The 24,324-nt window shown below is 36.6% G+C and overlaps 1 protein-coding gene across 1 annotated transcript in view; it reads left to right on the forward strand.

Annotated features, from left to right (window-relative positions):
• Positions 1-24,324, forward strand: part of LOC135087985 (LIM domain transcription factor LMO4) — a 121,502-nt gene that overhangs the window by 84,514 nt on the left and 12,664 nt on the right. The gene's annotated exons all lie outside the window — the stretch shown is intronic.

Here is a 24,324-nt window from a genome sequence, read left to right on the forward strand (position 1 = left end):
GGCAGAAACTGCTAACTTTAAATGAGTAATTTGTGGTAAGTATTAGGATTTCGTTACATTAATATGATACCACATTATAAGCATGCAGTTAACACGCATGCTCTGTCTGAGCCACTTTAAATGTTTTATGTGGTTATGTTTTGTCAATGTCTCACAGCAACACCGATATTACAACAACAAAAAAAAATAACCTTAAGTTATGCGAGGTTAAATACCTGTACACTCTTAACACAACCCATTAATAGGAAAAAAGACGTGGTAATGTTATCTCTAATTAATTACACCGTACCGGTTCGTAATAATTGTGATAACCTCGACAAAGTAATCGCCCAGCTCGCGGGCAACCACACACGACTTAATCGATTCCGATCGATTAAATCGATAATACACTTTTCGATGTATACCTCTTAGATAACAAAGGCGCGTGGGCGCGCCCGCCCTCAATTACGCACGTTATTATAATTAAAACTGACACTTCGTGACGTGTTCTTAATCGATGGGAAGTGTTAATTATTTTTAAGCCTTTAATGAATAGATTTCAATTAATTTGGTCGAGTTGAATCTCTTAACTATGATTTCCTTATTCTTTTTTTAATTGTGTCGAATTTTAAGTGTCTATTCTTATATGTACTACCTAATGTAGAGTATGAAAAGCTATGAATTCTAGAGACAAGTGTTTTGCGCAAAAGAAACCTTTACAGGCTTTCTTAAGAATACTACCACTAGCTGTTACCCGCAGCATTGCACGTGTGTAATCGTATTTAATAGCAAAGTATCACATTAAGTAGTTTCATAAGTCTACACATTTATTAAAAAGATCTCTTTTCACGGTGTAAAACTCTTATGAACAAGAAATCTCAAATATATTTCTTAGCAGAGGATTATGTCACAAATAAACCTTTTCGTGTGCTTTCAGTTGGTTACAGCAAATAATTTTATACCAATTACCTAATACTATTTACACACGTTCCTGCCATCTGTCGTTAAGTACCGTAACCTCACTTTACATTTCCAGTGTATTAGATAAAAAGTAATTTCGTAGTCCGATACGGCTTAATTAACTCTGCGTTTGAGCGTCAAAGTGCGTAATTTGCTATTGTCTACGACACGGCGATAAAACTGAAACGTACCTCGTAACTCGTAAAACGTGCGACCTATACTGTACACTATGTTTCAACGAAACCTTGGCTGGAAGAAAAGTGTACTTCCTCAATTATTTCAACGAAGCAAACACTTACGAAACAGCTCTTAAAATAACACACGCGACTCCATTTAGCACGGTTTTGACAATAGGATATTATGTATAGAATGTATTATGTATAGCTAATAGAACGTTTTCGAAAGGACAACATCTAGCTAAACACTTCTACACTTTTTGTATCTAATAAGTATGATTTAGAAACAAAAATCATGTAGAAACAGTTCTCTTTACTTAGATAGAAAAATCTATCTCGTTAAATAACTACACGGTCGTGACTTTAGCAATTCTAATTACGAACTTGTTACTCATTAACGGTTTTCTTATCAATACGCCCAAATTTAGAAGTACCTCCCTATTTACTAGTTAAAATGTAAGAATATTTATAGATAAGGTATGGAGCAAGCACTTACTGTTTTTGTAACATAAGTAATGAATGGATACAAAACCATACAATATTTAATTCAAAAACACAGTTTATCTAAAACACCCGAATATTGTTCGTTTCGTTTTGTTTTAAAGCTTTATTGTCTGCCAAATCCGAAGCTTTGCTAAAAATCTAATTCAACCGTTAAAAATTCAAGCAAATATTGAAAAGATATTCAATTATGCAGTTCCATTTGCATATAAACTAGTGCCTAAGCTTTTGAGGAGAATACATTTGTAAATTACTATTAGCTTGGACTGCAAGTCCTTTCAGGGAAGTTAAAAATTCACGAATCATAAGCGAAACAGAGGGATGATGGGAGGTGCTCGCTCCATTTGTGCTCTCTGCTCACAGCGGGATTACCGTGCGCACACTTAACTATAACTAGGAGACAAATATGGAATGGATGGCAGATTTATACCTTTTGTTTTTGTGACTGGTAAAATTTTATTGTAATTTTACAGCTGTCTCAAAACATTTTCTGAAAAGCCTTTTAAAGTAACAAAATAAGCTCTCGTGTAATAAAGTAATTAAATGTTTCCGACGTTCCAAACTTAACTGCATTTTGATCAACAACAACCGTGCTACCGGCTGTGGCCACAGCGCAGCTTCAAGCGTTCGTTTAAAGAGTTAACTCGATCATGAGATGCGAGTGACCGTGAGTGCCGCAAAGAGGAGCCGAAGAAATGCAATTAAGCTGACCAATGAACATCGCAGGCCGCTTTGTTTATACGAATATGGAGTCGCTCGCGCGGAACGACTTGCAGCGACGAGATTTGAAACAGAAGTATCCTTATTGTTTGATAAACTCCCGCAAACAGCGGTAATGATGTTTATTAACGCTTTAAAGCAAATTTATAATTGTAGTTGTCTTGTTGGGGGTAGTTCGTCGAGTTAATTGCCGGTCTGAGCGCCGCGGGCGCTGGACGCGCTCGCGGCGAAACGCGCTAACAGCTCCGAAGTTTAAACGCCCGCAAACTTATTTCGGCAACTCATAAAACTATTGTCCACTGCTAATGGAACGCTAATTTATTGCTTGGACATTGTAGGCGCTTCGTGTTGCTGTAATCGCTTTTTGTGGACACTTTAAATATTTGCAAAACGTTCTCATTTAAGGAAGAAATCGTCGCTAATAGTGACTAAGTTTTTATAGTCAAACTTAGATAATATGAACACAATTTTAAACTACACAAATATACAGCTCGGGTGCTTCCATCTGGAATACATTCAGTGTTGGAACTCTGACTTCAACAACATATTTTAAACTTTTTATTTGAGCCATGCGCATGCAGAAATAACTCTGCAATAAAGCAAATTAATGCCGCCACTTGCAAATCTAACAACACAGAGAATAACGTTATGTCGGAACTCGTAACGTCAAAAATAGCGCACTTTAACCTTAATATTCGGAATGACATTACAAACGCAGCACAAAGCGGGTGTCCGTTACAGCACCCTAAAAACTAAACAGTTAACTATAATAACAAAGAGGCGCTAGTCGTTTGTCGGCCGTGGTCAAAGGCGGATGTTAATTGGAAAGCACCTGAAAATGACAGCGCTTTATAGCGGCCATGTTTGGCGTAAAAATCAAGTTGCCCGCCTCAAAGACTTGACCGTTCACCCGGCGGCTTTGTAACACGATTACGCCGACTTGTCGAAAGTTAATTAAATAACGTTTTTCCAAATTACCTGCCGGGCTCGACATCAAAGTACCCTCGCACTCGCTTTGGGAATCTTTTCACAAAGGGTGTATCGCCGGGGGCTTGTCCGCGTCCGCTTGATCTCAGCAGTGCGGTGGACAGCAGATCTGATCTACACCTCGTTTCCTTTGATGGAGTGCAAACTTAATCGACGTCTGCTCTGAGATTTGTGGTTATTTTGGTTCTGTCTCGGACTTTGAGCGTCTTTTACACCTTGCAATTTTGAGAGTATTTGCAAATGAGATTTTATAGCAAGAATACTGGATGTATGCGTTAATGATGACGTAGTATCTTACATTTTTAAAAGTGCATAATTAAGATCCTTTAAGGCTATAGCTAGGGAAGTTGCGTGGTGTTTTGTCATTGATTGACAAAGATCAAGAAAAGTTAACACACATAATGTCAAAAATAATGGGAACCCTACTTAAGAAAAGATGTATAGCACAGATAATAATGCCTAAGGCTGAGTTGCATTATCTTAACTTTAACCGTAACTATAACTTTAACCGGTGTTTTTGTGTGGAGTTTGACAGACTTTTAACGTTTGTGGAAGATGTTGCAACCCAGGGTTACTTTCAATAATCCTCTTCAAGTGGACAGTGTTGTTACTAAAGTTAATCGACAGTTCTTAAAACCATGCTACGTCACAACTGAGCGATATGATTGATGGCTCTCCATTGTCTGTGCGGCCTTCAGCGCTGCAATACGCGAGCCCGAGGTCGCTAGTAGGGCTGACGATATGGGAAAAAGACATAATTATAAGAATGCAGGTAAAATCTTAAAGGTTTGCAAAATCCTTCGAAGAGATAAATATGTAGAGTTAAAGAACTCTACCTACATGCTTAAAAAGAACTCGTAGTAGTGATACAGTTTTTTAAATTTATTGAATGAGATAATCCAAGAACTTTCTAAAATAAGTAAGAACCGTAGGACACACACAATAAAAACTTATGACTTTGAGTCGTCCCTTCGTTTCAGATCTCTATAATAGCCTAATAATAGCTACCAGCCATTAATGACAATACGAAAAAAATGAATGAGAAACGCATAATATGTATTATGGGTGGCTAAATAAAGAAATAAGAACTCTACATAGACAGCCCTATTTGCCAAACTACACTGCACGGCATTGAAAGCTGCCATCACGCTTGCCAAAATAGTTCAATATGCTTTTCAAATAAAGATTGTTATCGCAGATATTATTATATTCAAATATGGTGATATTAAATTAAAAGTACCTGTTTTAAATATTTATTATGACTCCGTTTATTTACCATTTTTATGAACTGGTGTAATAAAGGAACAAATCTTTTTGATTGTTTTCTAGTCACACGATGCATTCTAAAAAATAAAATGTAAGTTGATTGTAAAATGAAATTAGGTAGATTTTAAAAGTTCTCAAGTTTTCTCCGAAATGATAAGAACAACTTTTTTGGACAAATGCAGTACAAGCGACCAAGACTAAGTTTAAGACTAATGTTTGAATTTAAATCAAATTAAATTCTATAATGACATCAATAATAAATTTTAATTCTAAACTACCAACGCAAACACCTTTTAGGTACTTCGACCAGCTGACTCATTCTTCCAAAAACTATTTCCCAAAACATCAATAAATTTTCGAGTTACTTAATGACTATGTTCACGGTCAGTAAATTACGGAAACATTTTCAGCCTTACTTATAAACGTTTATTAAAATTAAGACACAGTTTAACGGTCTATTAAATAATATCTTAACTTAAAAACGATAATTAGTGTTAACCAACGTCTTAGTGACTGCTTAAATAACTGTCAAGTTAAACAGCGTCGGACCCTTGTTTAAAGCCCTAATTACCAAAATGGCGGATCAAAAAGTTAACAGCTGATGCGTGACGTGCCATGCAACGCGCTGTGTTGCTGCGCTGCGCGAAGATACACACAAAAAATAGTATGAAACATATGGCAAAGGTTGACGCAAACATAATACAAAGTGAAAGTATAACAATAGATAGACATTACAACGGTTGGTGTTTCTTAATACCTACACAGTTAAAATAATTCAATGGACTAATAATTCACCACATGTTACGTCGGCGAAACCCGAAACACTAAAAAGACTTGAGTTAAACATTCCGACAATAAAATCCTAAAGGCTTCCTAAGGGTGCATGTGCGTGAGAAACTAAAATTACCATGCCTTAAAATTGCGCTAAAAACTAACAAAGCATTTACATCTTAAGTTTGTACAAGAAGTATTACAATTATCTAGTGTATATTATTATAATTGGTACATAATTTTAATATGGCGTATGTGGGACATAGTCGCTACAGTACTTTTGTTTGTTTGTTGTTGTAGACTTGACAGTTGACTGACAGACAGCGTTTCATTTGACATAACTTTGACGTTTATTATTCTTAATTTTAGCATTGGCTTTCGGCATTTTGGCATTAGAACTGGTCTGAAGTTCGGTTCAGGTGGATTTAAAAAAGAAAAACTCTAATTAACAGTTGATTAGTTAAGTGACGCTTAAGCAGTGTTTATAAGTGAGAAATATTTAATTACTGATTAAGAAGTTAACGAGTCATTAGTTAATTAGTTGCTTAGACGTTGATTAGTTGATTTTTATAAGTAAGGCTGTTTGTCTTTTTAAACAGAAACAAGGCTGTTTACATTATCCATAGCGAGTTTATAGCGGGTAACGTGACGAATGGCGCCCTTCACGTCACCGGGCATCGAACCCGCTACCTCGCGTGCAGCAACCAATCGGGCGCCTAATCATTGCCACTAATTACAAGATTCGGTGAACTTTAAAATTACGTTTTTTGCCGTTAATTATAAACTCCGTTACCTTAATTGAGACGCCTTAGGGTAATTAATTCCGGCCAAAATATAATGAAAGAAAACAAGACAATTTGAGACAAAGTAATGGGAGGGGTTAATTAATATGTTCGTCACTTTCTCGCACGTGCAAAAGGTTGTTTTTGTCTAATATGACAAACATTCGCGAATTTATTTTATGTCACTATGTATCTATAATAATAAATGTTTGCTAACGAAGCAAGTAATATGCTAATTTTGTTAAGATATTCGTTAAGTAACACACAAGTTGATTCACTACATGTACCTGTAATGAAATAAACTATAAAAATATTTATCTTAAAGACACAGTTATGTACAGTTTCTTATTCTTATTCTTATTCTTATTCAAAATAGGTTAAACTGAAAATGTTCTCCAGTAAAACGCTACCTAGGTACAGTGTTGCCAACACATCAAACTATATGTACATTTGAGTTTAAAAAATCCCCCTTTATTACAATTTTTTTCGTTGTGCGTGATAAGTACAGGAAAAAGTCATTCTAGAATTCATAACAGAACCGAAGCGCATCCAGGAAATCTAATTTGGCCTGTTTATTCAGTACGGCACCATTAAGAGTGCAGTGTTAGTAAAACAGCAGTAAATGTACAATTATTACATAACGAAATGCCAATTATATCCCCCTAACGAGTGTAGCGTAATTAAATCTATGGCCCTCATTATTTTCTTGATACATACGACTCTAATTGGTGTATTAACAAGTACCAATTAGGAACGTTTCAAATATTTACAGTACGCGTATTCGTTTCTGATTGACAATTAAACAGACATGATACCATTAACATACGAATATCTAAGCTCTTTCAATTTGAAAGACTACGTATATGTATAAATAACATCTAATTATTACGTAAGTTTGTAATAAAAATATCTCTACCACTCTAAGTATTTGGATTTTTTTACATCACACCTTAATCTACACGACATATTAAACGTATAATGTTCTCCCTGTATATTTTAGATTAATTTTACACTCCACAAGTCTCAAGTTAACACGAAAACTTTTACAAGTTGTTAACCCTTAATCAAACCACGTCCGAAAGCAGCTGCAAAAGCGCATGAATTTTCTAATAAAACACTGCATGATATATATCTCTATTTTGAGTTAATTACAATATTTATTACACGTGAAAGTAACGCATGTATTTCAGTTTTTATGGATACAATAATTTATTGCTTAATCTATTAAATTATACGTCGATTGCAGTTAGAACACGAACACTCAACGTAATAACGCTTTTTTGGTGTAATTATAACGTTATAATAATTCATATTTTAATAACGCAAAAACATAAACACGTAAGTTATAAAGATTAATGAAACTTAGTAAAAATACGAACATTAAGCCTATTATAAAGGAGCGCCAAAAAACCTGCAGTGCAATTACATACTTATTAACGCAATCAGTCAAATAATTAAACCTAGAAAGTATGTAACTAACTTTCAGGACATAGGCCGTTAAAGCAAATATGACTGTATTGCTCGCGATAAAAGGTCTATTCTATTATACGTCGTTTAATGGCCGCTTGCCTGGTGGCGTGTAACCGCACTGCAATGCCAGCTGCAGTTGCGGATTCGAATCCTGCCAGAGGCAAATTTTAATACGATGAGTATAACATATCCTAAGTTAGTTATAGATGTTTGTGCACCCATATGATATACGTATGTGTGGTGTGGTGTACCACCATAATTCAGACAAAAATAAAAATAAATCCTTTATTATGAGGAAAAAATCAATAAATCCTCGTTTTAAAATTAGTATTGCCGCAATTACTCGCAAGGCTATCCACCTCAAACAAAGTGTGTCAAGAAATTAGTGTTTAATTTATTCATTGGCCCAGCTTCGTGTCTGTTCAGTTACTGCGAGTTAAGGCGTAAGCAGGCTTAGAAATTAATCGCACATTGACAATTGGGCTTTAAACTCACTGTACGATAATCGCAATTAGCTTAATCCATATTTTTTCTTAGAACAAGGTTTAAACAGCTGACAGGATTTGACGAGGATTATACGATAGCAGTGATCATCATCATTACCAGATCATTGAGTCTCTAAACTACAGAAACACGATCTCTATTTTACCTGACGCAAATGGAGAATTTGGCACTTCCTACGCTGGCCTGACGGGTTGGAGAGGCCTGATGTTCGCATATTTCTCCCTTAGTCGCCGCTTACGACATTCACGGGAAGAGTGGATGAAGGTAGTCCTATTCTACTCTACCAGAACGAATCTATTAGGTATTGCAATTAGGTTAATGTAATTAAGAATTTAACTTACAACAAGTATAATGCTCCTCCTATAGAAAAAAGCAGACAGTAACAATAATAATAAAAACCTTAGGGTCACTCTAACTTATTGTTTCATTATTTTCATTTTTTTGCCGCTGTTTGTTTTGTTTAAATTAAAATTTATTTTTATTTTGTCATTTACGTTTTTAAGTCAGTTATGTTAATGCGAAAAAAACAAATAACTAACCAGCAAAAATGCCTCATAAAATCCAGTCGTTAAGTTTGCACTTAGCCTTACCTAACTTAACGCCTACGCAGTAATGCTATGTTTGCTTTCAATTCCTTGTTATTACCGCTATCGAAATTAAATCTCTAAACATGCAATCAACTAAACCTTGCAGGAAATAAACTGCATATGTAACGAATCTACAAGACAGTTTCAAATTACGTCATAGTGTCAGACCAATGCATGCTCTATGATTCCCAATGATAGAATACGCATTTCGGTAACTTTAATGCCCCATAAAGCCACTTTAAATGACTCGAGTCACATTGGGAAGCGATTCCCTAAGCAGGAGAAGTTATAAAATATGCCATCATAAAAACGTGACAACGACGAGAGAAAAACTTTAATTAACGCTATCGTCCACATGTGGGGACAATTTACGTCTCAGTCTCTAATTTAAAATTAATACCGTGGGGCTGGTGGAAAATTTGAAAAGTTTGAACGACGTCGCCGGGCCTTCGCTCCGCCGATTGCATTTTTATACGAGTAAGACAACCTCTTAGCTTATTAGGGAAGCCAGTTATTAGAGGTCCGTGGGATTTCTCTGCGGGCCCGGCTCGGAACGACTTCGCCCCAGTTAATTAGATAAATGGATACGACGTTTCACCGCTTGTCTATTCTTACAAACACAATAAGTTCCAGTTTCCTTGCATCGAACTAAAATCCCCGAATTGGAACCGAGCTTTCTGCCGTTTAATTTGGGATCGCGCAATTTAGGCCAGGGATGCACTTATGCACCGGCACATTTCCCACAGCCCGGTGCACTGGATCCGCATCCGCACACGACAAAGGACATCCGCCCACAATAGCTCCATTAAAATAATGCAAGTAAATGAGGATTTGCGGAGACGAGTCCACCGAATCCGCTCGCGTCCGCCTGCGCACAATGCTCGGGCCGCGACGCTTAAAACACTACACGAACATGTTTCATTAGCTAAGTGGGAGGCTTTTGGTGGGCGAATCTGTGTAATGCAGCTAGCTAGACGCAGAGGCGCTTTTACTTAAACGCCGTAATTAAAACGTCCCCTACCAGCTAAGGGCGCAGTTTTAAACTCGGTTCAACTAGTTCCCGTCGGACAATTTAGTTTCAGTGTTTCACACCGCGTTTGATACATGTTGCTTAATTGAAAACAATTCCGCCGTCTCCGCATTTAAATGAGTGAGTTATAGCACAAACAGTAAAGCACATAGACTCAATTATCGGCTAACGAATATCAACATTTAAGTAATGGGGTTACGTGCACTTAGCGTTGCATGTTTGCGTGGGGGTTTCGCCGCCCGCATTTAATAACTTTATTGATAGCTAACGAGTAAAATTGATCGGCATTAACGATCTTAATCGAATCGCGGCTGGCATCGATTCATTGCATGTCGATGCCCCGATCTCGAGTTAATTTAATTGAAACCGAGTTGAGTAATTAATTAGTGGCGAATGAGAGCTCTCAGCCGGATGAAGCGCCCCGCTGTTTACAGCGGCTCATACATATTGAGTGAGCGATGGCGACGCGACGTCTTTACACTGATTAACCGTATGACGTATTGCTCAGTCTGCTACTCAGTCTGCCCGCTATTTGTTCGGAGTCTTAAGCACTAGTAGCATCAGACTGCGGCCACGCTGTCTGCCGGTTGTGGTTCCGGACAGTTGCTATGAATGTCCGGAGGGAAAGGTCTAGCCTCGCTGCGTGCAGTGATCGCTTTAGGCGCGTTTAGTCGGTTGTTTTTTTGTTAATTCTTTCAGAAGTAGATAATAGTTCAGTGTACTTTGAAATTAACATTAAACCTTGAATATTACCTTAATACATTATTCAATCAACCATGCTATTCAAGGCCTATGGTAAAATGTGTGTGGCCAAAATGTTTACTCGTAGAATTTCGTTTTAAAAGCAAAATCAAACAATTACTTAAGCACATTTGCATGGCATAGGCAATAACAATCACAGACGGTTAAAATCTTACAGCAAAAAACAAACAAAGACCACCCATCCTCCGGCAGACGTCGTCTGAACCCATACATACTTGATTGATCCAGCTAAGAGCATCGTGCGTAGGTTAATAGCATTTAATCCCGCTAAAACGTTAGGCGATCCGGCATAATGAACATTTATCCTCGACAGACGCATACTTTTATGGCGAATACATATTTTAGTAGCGGCGTAATTCCACTGATGACTTTCTTTAATTTTTCTGAAAACGCCACGCGCCGTTGTAAGTGTATTAAAACATCGGAAAGAGCAAACATTAAATTGATGAAATGGTAAAAGAGAACCAAATGATACAACGCGGAGTTGATTTTAAAGCTTTACGTGTTATTAGTGCGATATAATTTGGTCAGTTTCATTAACATATTTACTTAGTTGAATTATTTAAGGGTGAACTTAAGAATTACAATCACTTTTACGATTCAGTTCTTAAGTTAATCCATAGTTTTGTAAAATGAATGTGGATGTATGGTGCATTATTGGCTTAAGTCACCTGAATGATTTTATTGAGCACTTAAGGCTCACAAACTCATTATAATAACCTGGAACAATGCAGTCGTAAAACTTTCATTTAATACGTAAACCCAGGCATGTGTATGGCAAAGAAAGAAATCTCTTAATTTTCTGCAATTTACTAATGAATCGAACAAATTGCTTTTATGCTATTACTTTGAGAAAGACTTAATAACTTGGGTAGAAATAAAGTTCATATAAAAAATAAAACCTAGGTAGAGTCGCCAGCAGGTATTATATTAACTAACATTAAATAAATATGTAGTTGGGTCATTTGAAAATGATGAATGAAAATATAAGTGTGATCTTCTCCATAATTTAGGTGATAATTCCTAATTGAGGTCACAACAACAACGTGGTGTTTGACATACTCAACGAACTGACAACGAATATAATATGAAGATACTTCTACAAAAATAAAATATATTTTGGTCGAGACGAGCTGTTATTTTTTCTTCGAATGAACCTTAAAAAACGTAAAATTCATGCAAATATGAAATAATTAATATTTACCTTGCATTTCATGCAAAAAGCTCGTTAATTGCACACGTATGAAAAAACAACGTAAATAATAAGCACGTATAATTCAATTAAGAGATGTAGACTCAACAAACCCTCCACAGGTTGTTTCCCTCCCATCTTCCCGAGCGGTCATTATTTAATAAACCTGCGTTTAAAGAAAACAGTTAATAATGCAGTCTTAATTAACGTTTTCGTAGTTTTTAATTAATCTCGACCCGTTTTATTTGCGATGTTCGATACTTGAGCTTTTATATTTAATGGGTCGTCCATTAGTCATATGAAACATGCCAATACAAATGATATGGAGGTTTATGAATGAATGACAGGGGGAGGTCGGGAGAGCTCTCTAATGGATTACACTCGCGCGAGTGAATTAGGATATTGTCGTGCGATCTGTTCCGGCCGAAGACTCTATGTGCTACTAGACAGGCTGTGCTGAACTGTAATTGAATAAATATTTGCTCACTAAGTTTGGTTATAAGTCTCATTAACTCATTTAGTCGATTATGAGCGAGCGAGAAAAACAGATATGCTGGTAGGCCCACGATAGTTGACAAACTAACCCTAACCCTAGGTTTTTTGATTTGTAGTTAAAATAACCAATGGTCAAATTTAACAGCTGTCAAATGACAAGTGGTTAAATATCAGAAAAAAATTATTTTCGAACAATGGTTAGCAATTTAACAGTTTTATAGCCATAAAAGTTGGCTCAAACGTAACTACCTATTTTTTGAAGAAGTGACTCTGGACCCTTCTATAACCACATTTTTGGGTTAAAAACCTTTCCTTTAATGAAATGAAGGTTAGAACTAGGCTTTTAAATGCAACCAATGTTGGTGGGAAGTGGGGATGCATACGTTTGAGAAGTGCTTGTCGCGGGAGGTGCGATTTATTTGATGACGAGTGTATTTGTTTACATTTTGTTAATATTTAACTAATAAGTAGTAGCTAAATTTTACAATTAGTTATTTTAACCATCAATCAAAAAACTGGGCCTAAGTTGTACCATCCAACTTTAACTTTATTTAAAGCTAGATGTTAAAGTTAACTATAGTTAACCACCATACAAAACACCAGTTATAGTTATAGTTACGGTTAAAGTTAAGGTTAGGTTAGTGAGGCTAACATTTGTTAAAAGTGTTAAAACGTTGTCATTATTTATTTATTTTTATTTCATACTATAAAATTATTATACTTTGTCTAGTAGTGTACACAGAAGTCTCTGGTTCTGGCGCTCTCCTTTACAGCCCTCCCGATAGGACATTCTTAATAGAATTGATTATAAAATATTCAGATGTACTTATAAATATTGATACCTACTTCTTTGGTAAGATACAAGATCTATTATTACTTGTAAATGGTTTTGATAACAATTTACAAAACTAATATTTATTTATTGCCTCTGATTACTAGTTACCTTATAAATAGCTATAAGATCTGTACAAGATAATTCATGGCTAAAACACACTAATAAAATGTTAATATTTACTTTTATAGCAAAGGACATGTTTCTCAATGATAAATGTTGTTTCACTGTTAAATTATCCACCATTTATATCTTATAGTTGGGTAATAAGCAGTCACATTTATGTAGGAAAATGTCATTACTATTTTAAGCTTTAAGGTGAGCTTACACTATCGTATCACTCATACATCTCCGCACTGACGTTAAATTAATTATTTCCATATAAAGATTTAGTAACCTGAGTAAATAAACGTAATAAAACACGATTAATATTATTTTAAAGTTCATACCAATGAGCTTTATAAACTTTCGAAATATGATGATATAAAACGTTGTAATAAAACTAAAGCTTTTAAGCTTTAATTAGAATTAATTAAGTAAATCAATATAAAACGTCTACAAACCACTTAGAGTCAAGAAAACCACTTACTGCTTATAGATACCATCACATTACTGCTTTTAACTGCGGGCATTAATTAATTAGAAAATTCATACGCTACCAAGACGGTGACCGGTGATAAACCTTCGGGAGTTTATTCAACTACCGCCGAATTTAGAACATTTGGTTTTATAATAATGAACCCTAAAAGTAGTAAACTATTTTTGAAGTATGTCATTAATATTTTTAGCTAGTTACAGTCGTTTGGCTATTGTTCAGGCAGAGTTTAAACATAGGCTGGTTTTTGTAGAGTCGTCACGGAATAAATATGTCTTTTTTACTGTTGGTGCTTTTAGGCTATAAATAGTTATAATTTTCCGCAGTAGGTAATTAACCTACTAATCAATTTGAAAGGTCTCAACACTGAGCAGTATAAACTTTTTCATCTTATTATTATAATATTATTATGAAGAGAAGCTTTCCACGTAGAATGTATTATAGTAACACTTATGAGGCCGCAATCAGACGACTCAATCCAAGAGAGAGCAGAAAATTTGTGTTAATAATAACTTAAACTTTCGTCAAGCTTGATCGCGTTGCAGAGCGCACTGCATCCGGTTCTGAGCTTTCACTTTTGTATGCGCTTTAGTCATACTCGTAACTACAATATCTTTGAGATTTATTTGGACAGATAAACTGGGGATTACGTCTTTAAAAACTTAATAAAACTGTTATATTTTTAACCGACTTAAAAAAAGGATGAGGTTCTTCATAATGGTCTCGACACGCGTTAACATGGTTCAGCTCTAAAAAAGCTAAAGTCGTATAATAGTAACTTTATAATATGATAAAGCGCACATTGAATATACTCGCACAAACATATTAATGTAAAGTAGCAGCGCTAGATCTATCCAAAATAAAACTGTTTCCAATGTCTTATCTCCGGGAATATTTTTGCAAAGCGTGCGTTGTATTATTTTTTCACATCAAAATACAAGTTCAAGAAAGAAATGTTATAGTTTTCGTTATTTTTAGTATCTAAATTTAAAGATATAAAACTATGTAAGATTTTCCTGTAAGGAAGCGTGTAACGTCCTTGTCATCAACTAAAAACAAATAACAGTGGTTGTATTCGAAATGACGTAACGAGATATTGTGCATATAATCGTAAAAGCGAAGCGAGTTCGCTCGCGTATGGAAACGCAGCCGCGTGGCACAGCCGAACTGTGCCCGAAACGACAAGGGTTTCAACTTATCAATTACAACGTTCGCTACTTACCGCGCGGAAAGGGCAAATTGATTTAATGTAACCAGAGTGCTTTGACGAATATTATTAACGTCTTTTTGCACCCTCCTTTTGTGGAGGCGGTAATGCGCGCTTTGTTCTTTCACGTGGCGCTGTCTTACATCGAATCACACTTATCTAAAACCTTAGAATGGGTTGAGATTGAGATCGATGTTCGCGCTCCTAATTGCCCCCCTCGTGCCGGTATCGTTAAAATGATGTGGGTTACCCCGGGTATAATGGGATTTATGAAATATGCTACGCAATTTTTCACTCCGAAGGAATAAGTGCTATTCTTTATCGATTTATTCATTTACAAAAGCTACGAAGCTGAGCTAATGAGTTACCTGTTCTCACTAAATGCCTATCTACTGTCTAAGGGATCTGGATTCGTGGAAAATTTTTAATAGACTGTTTAAATGAGAACAGCAAATTAATATTTAGTTAATTAGTAATATTAAATAAGCCTAAAGGGATTAATTAATATTACTAATTAACTCTGACTTTCTCGATTTCTCAGCGTTCGATGACCGTGGAGATAATTAAGAAAAATTCCACCACTCTCATTATAACTAGCTGAAAGGTTTTAGATTCTGGCATTAAGAGAGCAGTCGTTGTCTTAAAATAATCTTAATTATAGACGCGAAGTCTATTAAATGAGTTGAATATTCCGGACGCCTAAATTCCGGACATTCGAAGTATCGGAACGGAATACGACGGAATTAGCGACATATCAAAGTGATGCGGACTTACTGCGTCATCGTAAATCGCGTTAGCACTTCCTCGTGGCGATATAATCGTTCGGTCGGCCGTTAATAAATACGTCGAGTACAAGTCCTCTCATTAGAACGCCATAACTCCTCATTAGTGGGCATGCTAATTAATGTGACGTTTACGAGGGCCCGCGCCGTAATTCACTCGCCGCGTTCCCGATACGATATTTTTACGCTGCATCGTTTTGTTTCGTATCGATACGTCGTAATACACTCTTTAAAATCGAATAGCACATCCCTAAAACATTCATTTATGCGTGTTAATGGAGGCAACGTGAATTGAACAAGCTTAAAAACTAAATTGCGGTAATTGAATAACATAATATGCGTGTAATGTTTTTTATGGACAATTGTTTATTAATTTAATGGTGAATAAGTGTGTTTACTGATGAGACAATAATTTTAATTGCATCTTTATTATATTAAGTGCTAATTAATTGAATATTTATATGTGTATATTATAGTTGATTGATGCGTTATTTTTTGTTTGTTCATAAATTGTACATATTTGTACACCCTAATGAAGGCCATACGACTTATCTTAACTGTTCGTACAAATAATTTTGATTAGCAATTAATATCATACTGTATATTATTTACCATCTCATATTTGTATACTCTGATGGAAAGAAAATTAAGTAAGTTTAAAAACCACTCATTTTTTCTGCAAAATCTCATCTATTACAACTTGAATAAGGTACAACGAGTTTACCTTGAAGTACCGTGTCGTTAACATGCTAGCATAACACACTGCATTTTTCATAAAGTTTAACATTTAAATGAACTAGAGTTGAACAATCCAGTGCTATTTCTTTTATGTAGAGACATAACAAAGACCGTACGAATGAGAATGTTTGCGGACTCGCAACTAAAATGTTATTTGAACTTTAAATATAACGATTATCTACAATCAGCAGATGAGTTGATAGCCTTATTTGCATCAATATGGCGGCGTTTTGCATAATTTGTCACTAACCACTAAACACTCGTGCCGTAAAACTGTGGAGTCGGCAATAAAATAAATGAGATTAAAATCGTTAATGCGAATCTTAAACTTAAAGACCTGGGTTCACTTGGTTAGGCTATAAGTAAGTACATTGCAAAAATTCTGATTGGGATTATTTATACATTTTATTAGGAGCGATGCACACTGTGAGCGATAAAAGCCAATGCGATAATATGAAGGTAGAGTGCTGGAACTATTAATTCTAAATGGTTAGCATTATTAAACATAAGTGCTGTGGGTATATATGAATATATACCCACAGCGGGTGTGGGTATATACATATAAGGATAGTTGAATAACTACTATTATGATTATTACATCAAAAACCACAGAGTAGGTAAGGGAAATGTACCGTCTAGTAGGTACTAGATTTATAGAATGGTAGGGCAAAAAAGAATGAGACATGTATAGGCTCCTTAAGAGCATTTGACGATTTGTAAGTACTAATAAAAAATTTTTATTAGTATATTTTTTTAATTATTACCTCTACAAAAGATCTAATTTTTTATGATAAATTAATTATAATCGCTTCTCTCGTGCTGTGCACAACTCCTACAGTCCTTAATCGTATCAACTTTTATAACGGCAGTGCATAAAGGTGCACTTGCCGCATCGCATGTCTTATCCACGCCAATAGACCTCAGCAATTTTGCAAACACATAAAGGCGACTATATTGACAGAGAATTGGCTACCTTATGGAAATAACCAATAGCGAGGCCGTTCAATTGAAAAGATTTTTGCCGTACCTATCTTTTCACAATATTTATCTTATTAAAGGTTGATTTTTTAATCGTCGGATAACTTTTAACTGAAGAATAAACTTGTCGCCGTTTTGACAAAAATTTCCCAATGAAACTATCAATATGCCAAACTTATTCTTCAGCTAAAAGTTATCCGACGATTGAAAAATCGGCCCTAAATCTATAGGCATGGACCGCACTAATATTTTCCAAAGTCTGTCTTTTTTTTAAAGTTTGCCTTCTAACAATGGAAAGTAATTTGCTACGATAAGTAATACAAGACAATAATTACTTATCATACCTATTCAGGTCGATAATACTTCAATTAAACCACTGCAGCTGCGTGTACCGCAGTTTCCCGGGAACCCTGCGCGTACGCAAGCGGTCTATCGAGCCCTCACCATCGGAACACGTAATTAAAGTAAGGGCAAAACTTGCCCCGATCGTAATCACGGGCATAATTTTAAATCAAATTAACACTTCAACTTTAAACCGGGGTCATTAATGCCATTACAGCGAAACAATATGGAGTCGTGACCGCACCGGCCGATATCTAAATAATAAATAAATAGGCGCGCGGCTATCAGGGATCGCATCGCCGGTTAATGTTCGCCGGAGTTTTATAATTAACAATAAATTCGGAACGTTTTTTGTTGCCGGCATGCACCAACATCCATTTTTCCGATTCGATACCGATCTTAATAACGCACGCGCATATTATGCCGCGCTCTATTGACTTTTCACACGTTCGCATCGGTTTAACATGCCGGTTATTGTTATACGTGACCTGAACTAACCTCGGTATTAATTTTAAATGAGATAACGTTTATAGGTTCACCTTTAAAGTTTCAACATAGCCCAACGAAATTAATTTTCTTGGTTACTATACAAACACGTTTCATTGTTAAAAAATAAAATCCACAGGTACCCAATATCCACAGGTAACTCTTATCCAATAACTAACCAAATGAATAACGCGCTTATTTATAATTACTTTTAAGTAATTAAGCAAGATGAAGGTCTTTAAAGTAGTAAGAATGTTATAAGTTTGTGACACATAAGAAAGGCCAATTGACAAATCTTTCTCCCCCAAACAGCAATAATAAGAGTAACAAACACACAAGTAATCCGAATCCGTAATCAATGTTTCTCGGAAATAATTAGCCATTCTAACCTCGTCAAAATTCGGATTCTTTGTAAAACGCCCAAAAGTGCACGCCCCAATCGAGGAGCTCCGTTATCTCGTTATCCTAATGAAGTCTACGCTAATGACGAGTAAGTAAATAATAGGGAGGCTAATAGCGGCTTTATCATTCTCGAGTGCGCTCCAGGTAAGGGCCAATTAGGCCGACATCGGTCCATATTGTTCGCTCGCTCGCTCCGCTTACGATTATTTCCGAACCACTCGAGCACTGATAAATTGGACAAACTATTGCAAAATGACATCCGCGGTTTGCGGCGCCCACTTTAATTTTCAGCCAAATTGACGTGTTTCGCGTCGAAGGTTATTAGGTGCAAGTTAATTGCAACGGTTTGTAATTGATATTGTTTGGAGACGATGTTTATTCATAGGATCGTCAACGTGATATATCGATGCCAATAAATCAAATGCGAATATGAAAGCAATATCTAGTATAAAGTCGTACGAGTCTGATATTAAGCCAACTTCCTACTACTTTTCCTTCCTAAGTCATATTAAAACGTGAACTCCCTGATTCATCAAATTAATTAAAACGCTTTTCTTTTACTACAGCAAAATTAACATTAGACAGAAAGTAACTAAGCATTAATTAATTAGTTAAAAACAGTTTATCGAGCTCTTTAATTTCTATTTACAAACAGATGAAGTCATTCGCATCAAACAAGTAGAACCACAAGAATAAAGTATTTAACGGAATAAAAAAGCGTTCTGTTCCGAATAACGCTCAAGAAGAATTGCGGGACAATATTATCAGATCCGCAATTACCCGGTGGGCGCCTAATTATCGCATCAAACTCGCCCGAGCCCGGCCCGTGTCGGGATACAGGGTGTGTCGCGAGACGCTCGCTAGGCGAAATTAGACTCTATTGCATCTCTATTCTATATACAACATGCGGTCGAGAATAAAACACAGTCATAGATCTTATAAGTTCAACAAAAACAGAAAACTTTGTCTATTAGAACTACTTGTCTCGAATATTCGCATCGTAATCGATTGACTGTATAAGAAGGCATTGAACCTCAAATCTCAGAAATTATTTGTCAAAAAAAGGGTAAAATGTTGTAAAAATAATAGAACCTTATTCTGTTTATCGTACCATTTTTGTGAATCTACTCGAATTAATCACCATTATTTACGGTGCAACAGTCTATAAACACCTTGTATCAGACGATCCCCCATAACAAAGCAATGCGATTATTGCCAGGATGCCGCCATCGTTAGCCGCGACTTTTCAACACGGTTAAAGTTAAACAACAGAAACTAAGGCTCGACAACCATCGAGACTCTTGTAGGGAGAACTCGACACAATGAGGCAATTGCTGCACTAACAACGCGCTCTAGCACCCTAGCGCTCTCTATTTCGTCCGCTATTTTATATTTAGAATACCACTATAATAAACGCAAAGCTGTTAATATAAGTAGGTCGGTAAAGTAAGCCGTGGACTGGCGGTATAGTTCAGACGTACGGGTTGGTACAGGCGTCTTCAATCCGGCCCGCTGCGAAACTTCCCGCCACTGTTTTTTATTGCGCAGAATTTAAATGCATTTTTGATGTTACGAGATGACACGCGGCGGACGTCCGCCCCCCGCGTCTCACCCCCTATAATTTCCCAACTCGAAACTTCACTACGGTATTAAGCCTTGATTGCTTGAAGAAACTTGGAACATTTTGCCGTATTCTTCGGGCTCCCAGAAGATGCTGCGGCGCTAGCGCAGACGTTTATTACTAACAGTGATTTGAATTAATTCAAAATTATTTTCGAGGGAAATCTACCAGCAGCCTCCGTGATCTACTTAAATTTTCATAGTAATATCCACTTCTAATTTTCTACGGCCAAAATTGTATTAAACAAATTCTCTGGGAAAGCATGATATTCAACGGAGCAAGATATTCGTACAACATTGATAAAACAAGCAGGGTTGAAGCTAATATTGTATGCGGGAACAGTCATTTAAATGTACGAGTAAACATACAAATAAGTAAACGTACAAAACGGTTCCGTGTCCGCTTTAATTGGAGAATTTGATTCTGTGTTATAATTAATGTAAAGCGATCCCATAACAAGCACGGTACCAACACAGACACAGCACACAGCAGCATTGTATCGCACTGATTCAAATTAATTTGGAATCACACCTCCGCTGTCCCGATCAAAAGGGTTACCATGTATTTGGATTCTCTATTACGGTTTTCAATTAAGTAGTTGGGGTATAGTTTGGACCGCATCAGGAGCGGTACACGACAATACATTTAGCGGGCCGCGGCCCGCGGCTTGCAGGTGCGGCCCGTGGATTGACTTCCTCTGCCGCAGTTTTTAACGCTCCTAAAAGGATTGCCATGTTCGTATCGATACTTGAGTGCGAAGTATGGAGCGAACTTCTCTATCGCGGGCGAACTTTTTGATTACGCGCTCATATGAAACAAAATTCGGCGGACAATCTCCATTCATTCGAGCATAACGGTTTAATTGAATGATGTTTTGAATGGGTCCATATTCGGTTGCATAAAAAATATTGTCATAATTTAAGAGTGCATAAAGTTTTTTGGCATACTCATCATTTCGCATAACGTTCATACAGAATAATTCATAAGGCATATTTTTTTTGCCATAACCACTTTTATTATAATAATATTTTAGTATATATTTTTTCTGTATACTCGTTTTTTTAATAACGATTTCTAGGCATAACATTTATTGGCATCTAAACCAATGCCATAAATATTATCATTCATAATATACAAAATACCATAATTTTAACAAATATGAAATATAAAAATGTTATAAGTTAACAAATATAAATAGACAAGCAAGTATGCAAACAAGCATGCAAGCAAGCAGCAAGCATGCAATCAAACAGCAAGCATGCAAGCAAGCTGCAAGAAAGCATGTAAGCATGCATGCAAGCAAGGATGCAAACAAGCAAGCCTGCAAGCAAGCAGCAAGCAAGCAGCAAGCAAGCAGCAAGCAAGCAGCAAGCAAGCAGCAAGCAAGCAAGCAGCAAGCAAGCAGCAAGCAAGCATGCAAGCAAGCATGCAAGCAAGCAGCAAGCAGCAAGCAGCAAGCAGCAAGCACGCAAGCATGCAAGCAAGCAGCAAGCAAGCATGCAAGCAAGCAGCAAGGAAGCATGCATGCAAGCATGCAAGCAAGCAAGCATGCAAGCAAGCATTAGGATTGCCTTATCTCCGGCGCTGCGGGAAGTGCGGTCCTTCCGCTCTGGCGTAACATATACCCGGCATGCCATGCTCGCTTCCGCAGCTTCGGCTTGCTGGTCGCCTTCGGCGACCAGCCTCAGCCGCTCCAGCTCGCACGGCTGCCGGATATATGTTACAGCGAGCGAGGACCGCACTCCCTCCGCGCCTCCGGCTTTTAAATTACACTCTAGTATAGGGCAGACTAGTACCACGTGGAAGAGACCACGGCCAGTCGGGATCTACATAATTTCAGACCAGGCAAGCTTAATGTTGTAAAAGAAATGTGGACTGTATAATATGTGCGTTATAATAGATAAGAGGGATTCAAGATCAAACAGAATGTAGTTTCACGAGCTTAAGTTTTCTAAGAAACAGGTCAAAAATTAAGAACAAAAATGACAATGATACAGAGAATTTAGTTTTTGCAAATCTATAGGCCGAAAGAGTATAAAGGTGGAAGGAGGATCGTTCGCAACATCACAAATACATAATTATTTACTCTTCAATGTTGGTTGCTCTTATAGACAATATTTATGACTTTAAATGTTATAAATAATTAAATTATGTTTATAGTATTTTATTAAAAACAAACTTTATGTATATAAAAATTATGTTCTTTACATTTATGATTATTTAAATTATGGTATTGAAAATTAGAGAAAGTTATTATTATGCCTAAGAAACCATTATGCATTTAGAAAACTATGCATATCAAAGTTTATGCGAAAAAACTTTATGCAAATACTGTTATACCAAACTAAATTATGATGAAAAATGTTATGCGTCTAAGAGGGCACCCGTTTTGAATGCGCTCCATCAACGTGTGCACCATGGGGAAGCCGAGGCGTCCGAGCTTCCCGCGGGCACATTAATTAGCGGGCGAGGGTGGGCTGGGGGCTCATGAAAGTTTACCATTTAATTAGAAGCAGCCACCGCCTCCCCACCTTTTGTCGTAATGCCACCAGAATAAGCGCAAGTTAAGGTTTCTCATTAGTCGTGTTTCAAGTTACAGACAACGACAATAAGACCTTACAGTGGCACGGAAGATGATATGTTTACGTACTTTTAACAAGCAACGAGTTATGTACATCGTAATATTATAATGTGGTTGTAAAATTTATATTGCAGTATCGTCGATCAGCAAACACGTTCGTATCATAACGTAACTTTTTTCGATAAAAATGTAAAAGGTGTTTTTGCGTGCGCATAATTTACGCACTAAACGACGCATACGAATCATCGGTTTAACTTATTGTTTTCCCTATTAAGCACACCTTGCGAGTTGATTGGCGACACGGCTCGCGTGAGTGGGTAGAGCTAATAACCTAAAAAGATAATGTCCCCGAGTAGCATAGATCAGTGAAGAAATAGACGGCGCATTCTCCCGTAGGTATAAAACAAAGGGCTGAGTCGTAGGTGGCGCTGTTTAGCCGCAACCCGCGTCTCCAATTAGGCTAATGGACAGCATCCGACCTGCATTCATACTCGAAATCCTCGACACCAAGCTGCAGCTAATTTTCACCTTAAATGCCAGCGCTCGTCAGACCCGCGGCTCAAACGCCCGTTTTCTTTTTCCACCTTAATTTATTTCTCATAATATTTTAAAACCATTCTCTAATTTATTGTCTAATTGGTGTAACTAGAAAACAAAGAGTAATTGCACGATGCAAAGCTGCGTATTCATTAACAATAAATGAACATATTGTAGCACAAATGTTGTTTTTATTTTAATATAATACAATCATCAAGTCGCAGACGCGTTCAAGTTATTTAAAGTACTGGTTGTTATTTAAAGATGATCAAGACTAACCACTGTAACTAAAATAAATTAGCATTGTAATGTAAACATACTTAACATATAAATAGTTATGTACGAATCATGTTAATTGAATTTCATTACTATAATGATATCCAATAGCAGTAAAGACCGGTAGCGCGAGAACCCGTCTCGGATGAGAATAACTTGCAGCACATTATGATGCTTTAGTTAGACGTTTAATGAAATAACTTTTGCTGTGTTATATTGAGAAATTTTGTTCATACAAATTTAAAAATTATGTTCCTGCAATAATGTATTTTTAAGACATAAGTTTTTTACAGTTATTTTCATTTATGACTGACTCCTATTTTAGTGTTTTAAAACTACCAAAGAACTACTAAAGTGATAAAGTTACCGATAGGTCCACTAAAGTAAACAGGTAGGTTTTAAACACAGGAACAGGACAGGTAGCTTTAGGCCATACCATGTGAGACACGACTCTACATTTCGTCGGTGGTATCGTTCAGCGTTTAAAAAACGCCCGAAATCGCCCGTCTGCTCGGTACGGGCCCGGTATGCATCGCGTCTCATTACTTCACTAATGGATGCCGTAATGAACCAATCTAACAGATTGCTCTCGAATCTTCAGCCAACACCACTGATTTGAAAGCCCCGCGACGCGACGCTCCTATCTTTTAAATTAAATACTTCTCTACGTAGAACGGGGTAGACTCCAAGTTTCCCAGACTTCTAGTGTGCGACAGGAAATCAGTTTCCCCAAACACAAAAGAGAAAACCGTCAATCTTAAATTA

This window comes from Ostrinia nubilalis, chromosome 3 (assembly GCF_963855985.1).
Source record: "Ostrinia nubilalis chromosome 3, ilOstNubi1.1, whole genome shotgun sequence".
Lineage (NCBI taxonomy): Eukaryota > Metazoa > Arthropoda > Insecta > Lepidoptera > Crambidae > Ostrinia > Ostrinia nubilalis.